The 10,880-nt window shown below is 51.2% G+C and overlaps 1 pseudogene; it reads right to left on the bottom strand.

The window, feature by feature from the left end:
• Positions 1 to 4,907: 4,907 nt before the first annotated feature.
• LOC100464226 lies at positions 4,908 to 5,790 on the bottom strand (annotated as a pseudogene).
• Positions 5,791 to 10,880: the final 5,090 nt, after the last annotated feature.

Below are 10,880 nucleotides of genomic sequence, written 5' to 3' on the forward strand. Positions count from 1 at the left end.
TCCAATTCGTTCTCTAAGGCCAGCACATTGATACCTACACCAGAAAAAAGACAATACGAGAAAACAAAACCACAGATCAATATCCACCATGAACTTAGATGCACATATTCTTAACAAAATGTTAGCAACTTAAATCTAAAAATATATAAATATAGGGGGGCCTGTGTGGCTCAGTAGTACTTGATCTCAGGGTCATGAGTTTAGGTCCTGAGTTGGGCTCCATGCCGGGCATGGAGCCTACTTAAAAGACTGCATACAAATTGGGGCAGCTAGGTGGCTCAGTTGGATTCTGCTCAGGTCATGATGTCATGAGTTGTGGGATTGAGCCCTGTGTCAGGCTCTGCACTCAGCAGGAAGTCTGCTTGAAGATTCTCTCCCTCTGCCCCCCCTTTCTTTCAAATAAATAAATCTTTTTAAAAATATGCACATATATATGTATATAATGCATATATATAATATATGTGTGTATACATGTATGTGTGTGTATATGTATATGTGTATATATATAAATGTGCAGACTCAGTCCTATTTATTCAGTGTTCAACCAGTGCTTGGTTAGTATAGATTTGTGGGTCCCTTGTGATTATTCCCCATGCTCTCAGCAAGGACCCACAGCCCTGAGCTTGGAACCCCTGTCACAGATCACTGGAAATCAGGGCCATCAGTTACCACTGCCTTGAAAATCACTTGTGACTTAAGTCACAGACCCCAACCTGGGTGGTTAGCAGAATAACCTGAACCTTCAGAAATACTGATTCCTAGGTTCCACCCAAGACTTGCTGAGTTTCACCCCCAGTGCCTCTGATGATCCATCCGTGTTTGAGATCAACGATTTCAGTAACTGAGAGCCCCTACAGGGACTGGGGAGTTTGATTCATAGAAGTCTGGCTCTTGAAAATAAAGGTCAGCAATGGAGTGAACAATTCCCTTTTGGTAAATGCAACGTAGCTTACTGGCCATCAGGACTCACGGTACTTCTGTGTTTCCTCCCTTCCTGGACACATGGAAGAGGTTTATCAGCCCCATGGCGGTGACCGACTCACGCCACTGGTCTGGGAGCAGAAGGGGCATGTGTCACTTGGGCGAGCAGGTAAAGCCTCCGTGTAGTTCTCCACATTCTCTCCCCGCTCTGCGGCGACCCTGATGTCACACTCTGGGGGCCACGCTGGGTGTGAGTGAGGCATCCTTTGGGGACAGCTGTTCACACAGACTCCAGACCCGCAGTGGAATCTGAGTGAGCACAAAGTCAACCTCATGGAGACAGTTTGAAACTGATTGTAATTCCAGCAAAATCTAGCTCATCTGATTTACCATGGTTGAGATATTGCTCAGCTATTATAGATCATGATTCTACAGCTACACGGCAACCTGGGGAAATGCTCAGGAAGGGGAATCAGGGTGTGTAAACCTGCCTCACCCACCAGGACTTTTCTTGACCTTGACCTAAATCCTACCCCCAGGAGGGTATTCATAGCCTTCTTTGTAGACAAGGAAGTGGGTTGCTGGAGAACTTCCCGGAGGGAGCCTCTGATGCTGTGTGTTCCGGGCACCTTGAAGGGAGTGTGGAGATGGCCACCCCGTCCCCCTTCAGGGAGGGGGCCTGCCCCCGATGCTGGGAGGCCAGCCAGGACTGGTGCCTGGTTGCAGAGTGGCCCCAGCTGCAAGAGTGGCTTCCGGGGAGCTGGCCTGTGAGCAGGGAGCGGCGCGTGCGGGAGGTCCGGCGCTCCGAGCTCTCTAGGGCTTCTGGAGGGGTTGGGATGAAAGACTTCCCGAGGAAGAGAAGCCACTCAGGAATGAAAACGTCAAAGCCATTTGACACAAAGGCCTTGGAAACTGCTGAGATGGCGTTCGGGTAGGGTTTCTTCCCGTGGCGATCACTCACATCGGGCTCGGGCTGTATATTCTCCCGGCCGCGCTGCCCCTGACAAGATGAAGTGCGTTCCTGACACACAGAATTTTCCAATAAAGATTTCATTGTCTCGTTCCCCCGTGAGAAGTGATAAGTGAACTTGATATCTCTCTGTTCAACCTTCAACAGTAAAAAATTTTTCTGGTTGGGTTATTCCTGTTGATTCTTAATGAAGTGACGTTTTATGAGGTGCCATTCAGTTCTAAACTTCAGAAAGACTCAGGGATATATGGCCTGGCAGAGTGGATGCATTAAACATTGAAATGTGTATTAATGGCTGTGTGCATACATAACATGGTGAAATAAATACACAGTTATCGGGGATTTAATACACCTCATCCAGAAAAGGATATATCACGCATTAAAACATAATTACTGGCTGGAAATGGACGTAGATCACCTGCTAAACCAGATTCATCAAGCTGACTCCCATAGATCACCCACCGAACCGGACAGACTACCCATTGAGCCTGACATATGGCCACCTTGCCCAGACGCCCAGCAGCTGACTTAGACCCAAGCACTAATGCACTAAATTGGTGACCACCCCTTGACTGAAATATATTGTCACTTAGTGAGAAATATCTTTGTGACGGAGGACATTGACTGAAAATTACATCCACTGTACGGTCTGGTAAACTCAGCCAGGGCTCCCCGGATCAGGCCGTAGCTGTGTGTGGGCCTGGCTCGCTGGGGCCCGGGGCGGGGGGAGGCTGGTCATGCTCGGGGGGGCAGCTCCCCTCTGTGAGTCAGTCAGTGATGGAGGCCAGCACAAGCCGAGAAGCCCTCCCTGCACAGGAGTCTCTGGGGATAATGGAGGAGACGGGAGGGGGGCCTCCCCTGCTGGCTGCGGAGCGTGGGGGCAGGAGGCTGGCTGCCGTGGGGGAGCAAGTCTGACTGTATTTTCTACATAAATTCGGCTTATGTTACCCCTTCCTTTAATCTCCAAACACCATTTTGTGTGCGGGGGAGTGGAAAACTCTTTCTAGGGGCTTGCTTAGAGATTCTCTTCAAAGATCTTGCTTCTCCCAGACCACTTGGTGTTCACCTTCAGCGAGTTTAACTCCCAGAGGGATGTGTGTGTGTGCTTCTGTGCATGAGTTTGTGTGTGTGTAAGAGTTGATGTATGTGAGTGTGCATGTGTGTAAGGGTTGGTGTGTCAGTGTACATGTGTGTGAGTGTGCAAGTTTGCATGTGTGTGTGCATGTGTGAAAGCGTGCGTGTGTGCGAGTGTGTGTGTGCGCGTGTGTGTACACCGGGTGTGTCTGCTCCAGGCTGGAGGTCTGTGCACACTGCTGAACTTGGCCAGGCACTGAGGATGGCGGAGGCGAGGGATAGAGGGAGCTGTAGAGAGCAGCCAGCCCAGCTTCTTTGTGTTTCGGGTGCGGACACTGTTCTGAAAAGGGCAGTGACATGGCATTGGTCCCATGCGTTTCTGGAGGGCCGGGCTCTCCTGATTCTCAGGCCACTGGAGGGGCCCCACGTCCCAGGGTATCAGCTGACCTGCAGGTACACGCAGTGTCGCTTCTCAGCAGCAGCAGGTGACCAAATGTGACGTGGAGCACGATTCCTGGGCTGTGTGACGAGTATCACCAGTTTTCTAAGAAACCACTCAGCTGTCACATTCCCGTCCCCCCCAGCAAAGAACCGCCGTCCCTGTTGCTCCGTCCTGGTCAGTGTGTGGTGGGATCTTGTCATTGCCAAGCGCAGTGTTTTAGAAATCTAGAGGAAGCTCTCTTCCTGATCCTTCCCCCCTTTCCTTGCACCTGTCACACCTTCCAGCCCACGTTCCTTCTACTGACGCGGAGCATGGGCCCCATGGTGGCTCTGCACCCGGCTGTCGTTGTGAGAAGTGCCCCGTGCTCCAGGCAGGTGCCCCCCGCCCGATCCTCCACCCATGCCATCACTTTGGGGCTGTGGAACCAAAAGGTGCTCTGTTCACTCAATTCACAAAATGTGTAATTGACTAATAACCTTGGAATTCTCTCTCTGTTTCCATTCTGGAAACACCACTCTTTCATTTGTTCAGTCTGGATTTCACTGCTAGAGACCCAAATTGATATTAAACCAGAATTCCTGGATCTCTTAGTCTGTTTCCTCGCCTGCACAAAGGACCTATTGGACTCTGAGAGTGAATTCCTAAAGTCTGACCAAAATGATTAAAAGTGAGAAAAAAACCTAAGTACGGCAGAGTCTTGGCAGTCGTAGGGGTGATGGGTGTCCGCACGAGGCAGGCTGGTGCTGCCTTCTGCTGTCCTGGAGCTTTTTGATTTCTTCCTATATATCTCCTCTGAAACTAGGGGTCTCTGAAAGCTCCCTGTGACTTATTCTCAGGCCCACGGGGGCTCCCCTGGCAGCAGCCTGAGGGGGCCCAGGTTGGAAGAGGGGCCAGAGCTGGTGCATCGTCACACATGTGCTGCTGGTGCATTGGGGTCTTACAAGGGCCGCTTTGGTATTTCAGCGCTCACAAAGGGTATGAGGGGACGTCACGAAGGGGACAGGGCAGTCCCAGCCCACCTGCAACATGCAGGAAGGAGGGTCAGGCAGAGGAGGCTTGTTAAGAATTCACCCTCCTGGGCCCCATCGCTAGAGGCTCCGATTTGGCAGGCCCGGGATGGGGCCCAGCACTCTCTGTTTTTAATAAGCACTTGCTGTGTACTGAATTGTGTTCTTCCCAAATTCATATGTTGAAGCCCCTAAGCCCCCATGGCGTGACTGTTTGGAGATAGGGCATTTACAGAAGCAATTAAGGATAAATGAGGTGAAACAGGTGGGGCCCTGATCTGATAGGATTAGTGGCCTTATGAGAGGAGACGGGAGCTCGCTGGTTCTCCATTCCCCCCATGAGGACACGGTGAGGGGGCAGCTGGCTGTAAACCAGGAGGACAGCTCTCCCCAGAAACCAAATTGTCCAGCACCTTGATCTTGGACTCCAGCCTCCAGAACTGTGGGAAAGCCAATTTCTGACTTTTTTTTTTTTTAACTGGCTTGAATTCATTTATTTTTCTTGTATATAACAAGTGGCAGCCACAGCTGGAGCCTGGGTCCTCCACACCAAGACTCGGGTGTGGGTCTTTACAAGTTGTTGGTGAATTCCTGATAGGGAGACTTGGTGAACACGGTCTCTTTCCAGAGATATCTCCAGGGGTGAGACAGCTGTGGGGCTTGGGAATGGCATCAGAGTAGCCTTGGTGAAGTCACCCAGGGGACAGTACAGTCCCTGGCCAAGGGGCAGCAGTGGTCAGACTGGCCATCATCAGTAGGCTCTCAGGCTCAGGGGCTGACCCGGTGCCAGGGCCTCAGGGGGCAGGGGTGAGATGCTGTGGCACAGAGCCGCAGCGGCCTGTCACCTTGCACCGGACAGTGTGGGGCTTGTCGGTCTTGTTTCCCCAGTGGCCTTTTCACACAGGATGCTGGAAAGTGTGGCCAGGATCATGGCCCCACTGATGGCAGTGGCCACCTCCTTGGAGCACTGACCACCCAGACTGACGTGTCCATTGTCGTCTCCAACGATAACAAACGCCTCGAACCTGGTCCGCTGGCCAGCACGGGTGTGTTTTGCACCGGGATAGTCTTCAAAACCTCATCCTGGAGGGATGCCCCTGGGAAAGAATCAATGATCTCAGATTCCCTGATGGGCAGGGAGAAGAGGTAGATCTCCTCCAGGGACTTGAGCTTCATGTCCTTGACCAGGCGGCCCAACTTGGTGACAGGGATCTTCTCCTTGTCCTCAGCCTTGCCTCCGTGAGCTCTGTGGCCTTGCCCATGACCACGACCACACCCACGGCCACGGCCATGACCCTGGGTGCCGTGTCCAACGCCTCCCATTCCAGGGCCCCCGGCCCTTTGGGCCCTCCCATAGCACCAGTGTCATTGGCCATCTGCCGTTTTCTCGGAGAAGAAGCCAGTTTCTGATGTTTAAGCCACCTTGTTCGTGTTTTCATTTATGGCAGCCAGAATACAGAGCAGACGAATACCACACTACAAGTGATTCTGAGGCACGATGCTTTCATAGACAGGAAACAAAGACGGCACAGCTGGGTATGTTGTCGGAATCAATATTCAAACCTGGGTCTGTTGGCTTCCGTAGCCCCTGAGTCACTGGCCCTTGACGACCCAGCACCGGATTTGCCTGTAGAACTAGAGGTCACAGGAAGTAGGGGACGTGCCTTGGGCCCCCAGGACAGAGGGCCGTGTGGGTGCTCAGGGCGTGCTCTGCTCTGCTCACGCCTGCCTCACGCTCTTCTTCACAATGGTCTCCCGTGGTCGGTCCTGCTACCCCTGTTTAACAGATAAGCACATTGAGGGGCAGAGAAGGGAAAGTCACCAGCTAGGGAACAGCAGAGTCAGGATGATTTGGACCCAAGACAGTCTTACCCTTGTCATCAGGTTAGGAGTCTCCGTGGGGCTCTTCCCCGTGATGTCGTGGTAGGAGCCTGGGGCACGTGTGGGCACATGGCCGCGTGTCTTTTCTGAGACTCAGAGAGACTCATCTGGAGGTGACATCTCTGAGCTTCCCAATCCCTTTCGTGTGTCTCCCTCCTCATTTCCTTCTGCCTTTGGAGACCAGAGAGCAGCGTCTTCCAGGGCCTTGGGCTTGGTCATATTTTACCGAGGCTGCTCCCGGGATCTTCCTCCACGCTTGTTAGAGTCCTTCTTTTACCTTAAGATGGAGAGCCCATTCCGGGAAGGTACATATATTTTTTTCCAATTGATTTCTTGTCAAGACTAACAAGATCAATCAAATCATATGGCCAATAAAACTGATTTAGCACTCATAAAGCCCCATGACATCTCCTATGTGCTGAGAATGAATGACGTGGAGGCAAAGCTGCTCTGCGCCTCTTCCTTCCTGGTCACAGGACGATGTCCTACCCATATGCTCAGCTTCCGGGGCTCCCTTCCCACCCAGCCAACAGGTGCCAGGGAGGGCCCAGGGCAGGGAGCACCTTACGATGCTGGTAGGATGCAAAGCTACCAAGAGGACCAGGAGAGATTTTATCCATGAACTAGTAGGAAGACTGTGCCATTAGGGAATATCTGAAATGTTCAGGAAAAAACATAATTGGGAAAACCCATCCTTTCCATTTTGACCTTGTATTGGGAAGTTCTGTTGCTTACTCCCACCCATGGTCTCATAAAGAGCAGTGCTTACAGAGCTGTGATTGACCATGTGAACTCGTCCTCCTTGGTCATGGCTGCTTGGCCAAGGCTGGGCACTGAGTCTGGGAGAGGTCCAAAGAATCCTCCCTTTGGAATCTGAAAGTGGGTCCTTGAGACCGAATGGAGGATAGGGGGATAGAGAAGAAGCCATCAGTTGTAGGGTAGCTCGTCCCATCACTGGTGAGGCATGAGGCCAAAAGTTCACGGAATCCTTTTCCTGGGGTCTCTGGAGGTGACCCTGGCCCTATTTAGCTTCTCTTGGGATTCCTGAAACCTAGTACTCCATCATAACCCCCCTTTCCTGGAGGTAGCTGTGTGGATTTGTATTTCAGACCACCAAATATATCCTGACTGAAACGTATCTTGGGGGAATAATCTGCCCTACCTCATACAGATCTAGAACTGAGAAGTTTTATGTACAGAAACCTTCAGCGACCACGCACTTCTGGGAGTGCTGATTGATTTGTAGCCTGTAGGAGTGTTTCCTGTGGGTTGCACTAACATTTTTTTAGAATATTTATATATATATATATATTTTTTAAATTTTAATTTTTTTTATTATATTATGTTAGTCACCATACAGTACATCCCTGGTTTCTGATGTAAAGTTCGATGATTCATTAGTTGTGTATAACACCCAGTGCACCATGCAATACGTGCCCTCCTTACTATCCATCACCAGTCTATCCCATTCCCCCACCCCCGTCCCCTCTGAAGCCCTCAGTTTGTTTCTCTTAGTCCATAGACTGATGCTTGTGTAGGCTCTCCTGTTTACCCCAAGCCCCACCATTCCTTTTTGTCTTACACTTTCGCCTTCTTCACACAGTGTCTACTCCTGTCCAGCCCCTGAGGACATTCAGCTGTGACTCCTAACCAAGCCCAACCCTTGAAATTTTCAAAGAGGTGAAGTGACTTTCCTGAAGCCACACAGTTAGGCATTATCATGCCTGGGGCCAGGATCAAGTTTTTCTGACTTCTAAGGAAAGTGGAAATGGAATGGTAGCTGTGATGTTTAATCCCCGCCCCCCGACTTTATGAAGATGTCATTGACATACAACATTGTGCAAGTTTAAGGGGTACAATGTGATGGTTTGATACACATATATACTGTGAAATGACTGTCACAGTAGGGTTAATTGGAACATTGTGATGGTTGATTTTATGTGTCAACCTGACTTGATCAAAGGGTGCCCTGATAGCTGGTAACACGTACTTTCTGGGTGTGTCTGGGAGGGCGTTTCCAGAGGAGATTGGCATTGGGTTCAGTAGGCTGAGTTAAGAGATCCGCCCTCACTGCTGTGTGATCCACTGAGGGCCCAAATGGGGCAAAATGGCGAAGGAAGAGCAAAGTCTTTCTCTGTTCTTGATCTGGGATAGCCATCTTCTCCTGCCCTCAGACATGGGCACTCCTAGATGGTGGGTCTTCAGACTCATACTGATTCCTATCACCTGCTGGCTTTCCCGGTTCTTGGCTTGCAGGTGACAGATTGTGGGACTTCTCAGCTTCTCTGACTGCATGAGCCAATGCCTGAAATACATCTTCCCTCCTCTCTCTCTCTCTCCCCCTGTCTCTGCCTCTGTCTCTCTCCTATTGGTTCTGTTCTTCTGGAGAAGCCTGACTACTCACTAGCCCCGTGAAAGAATCAAGTAGGTGTTTCTGAGTCCCTCATACGTGTGCTGGTGTTTACCATTGGGTGATTGGGGAGCAGGTGGCTTTTCTCTTATGGTGTCCTTGGCCCCGCGCTTCTTAGACAGCAGCTGAATAAAAGGGCAGTGCTATCTGGAGAACCTCGCAAGGCAGAGAGCTGTCTTTTCCCCCCTCCTCAAGTAGCTGGCTCATAAATTACCCTAGGGAACGCCACGTGGACCTCCATGTTTCATGGAGGCATCTGGCATCTGAGATGTTTTCTCAATGCAGTGTTAGCGATTCTGGTTTTAGTGCTTTGGGGCCCACGGGGAGACTTGTTTCTGACACAGACTGAGATGGAGGGCAGCTAAAGGTTTACCAGAGGGTCTTTTATGCATTGAGGCTTCAGGGGAACAGAGCTCCTGCTGGCATCCCTGGGTGGGTACCTGCCTTTCACCAGTGGCCTTGGGTCAGAGCCTACGTTCACAGACGTTGAGAACTGGGGTCCACAAAGCACCTTGGAAGCATACCCAGCACCTGTCTCTGCCAGAGGTCGCCAGCAGGGATTTCACTCTCTGGGTCTCAGCTCCCTGATCTGTGAGAAGACTGGCCTCCTGTGCCCGTGGGCTGCGCCTCCCTGTCAACGTCACCACCTGTGTGCCCAGCTTCTGTTGACTTTTCACCTGTTCCCAGGAGTGGGCATTCTGGGGGTAGCAAATCGTGTCCTCCTGTCGTCTGGCCATCTGCCCTCCATCAATGGCTGGGGGCTCCTAGTGGGAGCCACACGAGTCAGCGATCAGTCCCAGCAGCTCATCCCCGGAATGCCAGGCCCAGACAATGTGTGCGTCCCTTTCTCAGGAAGCACGTGGTATCACCAGGAGCTAGTGTTTGGTTAAGCCCGAGTGTGTGTATTTTCACTCCCCTTTGCCCAAGGATCAGCCAAAGATTCGGAGGTGGTCGGAAGGGAAAGCATTCCACACCCAGGACCAGAGTTACAGGATCGTAAATGTGTGTGAGTGGGAGAAATCTCAGAAACTCAAAAGCTGTCCACACCGTGACTAATGAAAGCAATACTCACAGGCAAATGATTTGGATTGATAAATTGCCTCTTTGAGTTTCTAAGGACCAACAGCAGCAAATTATATATTGCAGCAATTTCCAAGCAACCCTTGTAACAAACAGCTATTTTTCTGTGGCATCAACAAAGTAGTGACTGTGTGATCTCCCTCTGAGGTTCAGGGATGTGTCCTCAGCTAGTCCCCTGCAGGCAGCACCTGCTTCCCATGGAGCATCTTCAGGTGCCAGCACCCCTGGGGGTCTCCAGCCTGGGCTGGGTGAGTCCCTTCCCCATACGGGGGCTCTCCCTTGGCTCTACGACTATCTATGGGAAAGTGCCAGGACCTTTGCACCCTCATCCAACCCTTGGCAGGGCACGTAGAACTTGGGAGATGGTGGTACCCATCTGGGCACACGTGGTGTTACCAGACCTCCCAAATTCAAGTAAAACCCAGAGGAAGGAGGACGACAGAGCAGAGCGAGGGGCTCATGCACACACACACACACACACACACACACACACACACACACACACTCTGTATGTGTCACACATGAGGACCTGTCAAACACTCAAGTTTACTTTCCAAGTTGGCCAGAGAGAGAGTAAATTCCAGGTGAGCGTTTTCCGGAGCAAGAGGCTGGGATCCGCCCTGAGATGAGGGCAGCTCAGAGCATGAGAGAGGCAGGAGAGCTACCGCTGGGCTGGGTGTGCCGGCGGGACATGAACCTGGGGGCTGGGGGTGGTCTCCTCTGCACGAGGGCTCAAGGTCGCAGGGATGCACTTGGTGTGGCTGGGGCCAGTCGTCTTACCTGCCACTGCCTCTTGCGATGGGCGGCCCCCAGCCAGTGAGTGTCCGGAGCCTGCAGAACCATCTGGTACTTGGCTGAGAGCAGCCATCCGTGCACATGTTCTCACGGAGACGCGTGTGTCCTGGTTCAGCGGAGGACGGGCTGTGTTGCATTCTGTGCTGGATGATATATTGATTTTTTTAGAAAAAGATTTTTTTTAATAATCACATTTTTTAACATTTCTTTTTTTTTACACTTTTTTGCCCATTTTATAATTTTTATTTTGTTATATTAGTCACCATACAGTACATCCCCAGTTTTTGATGCAATGTTCCG

This window comes from Ailuropoda melanoleuca, chromosome 1 (assembly GCF_002007445.2).
Source record: "Ailuropoda melanoleuca isolate Jingjing chromosome 1, ASM200744v2, whole genome shotgun sequence".
NCBI lineage: Eukaryota > Metazoa > Chordata > Mammalia > Carnivora > Ursidae > Ailuropoda > Ailuropoda melanoleuca.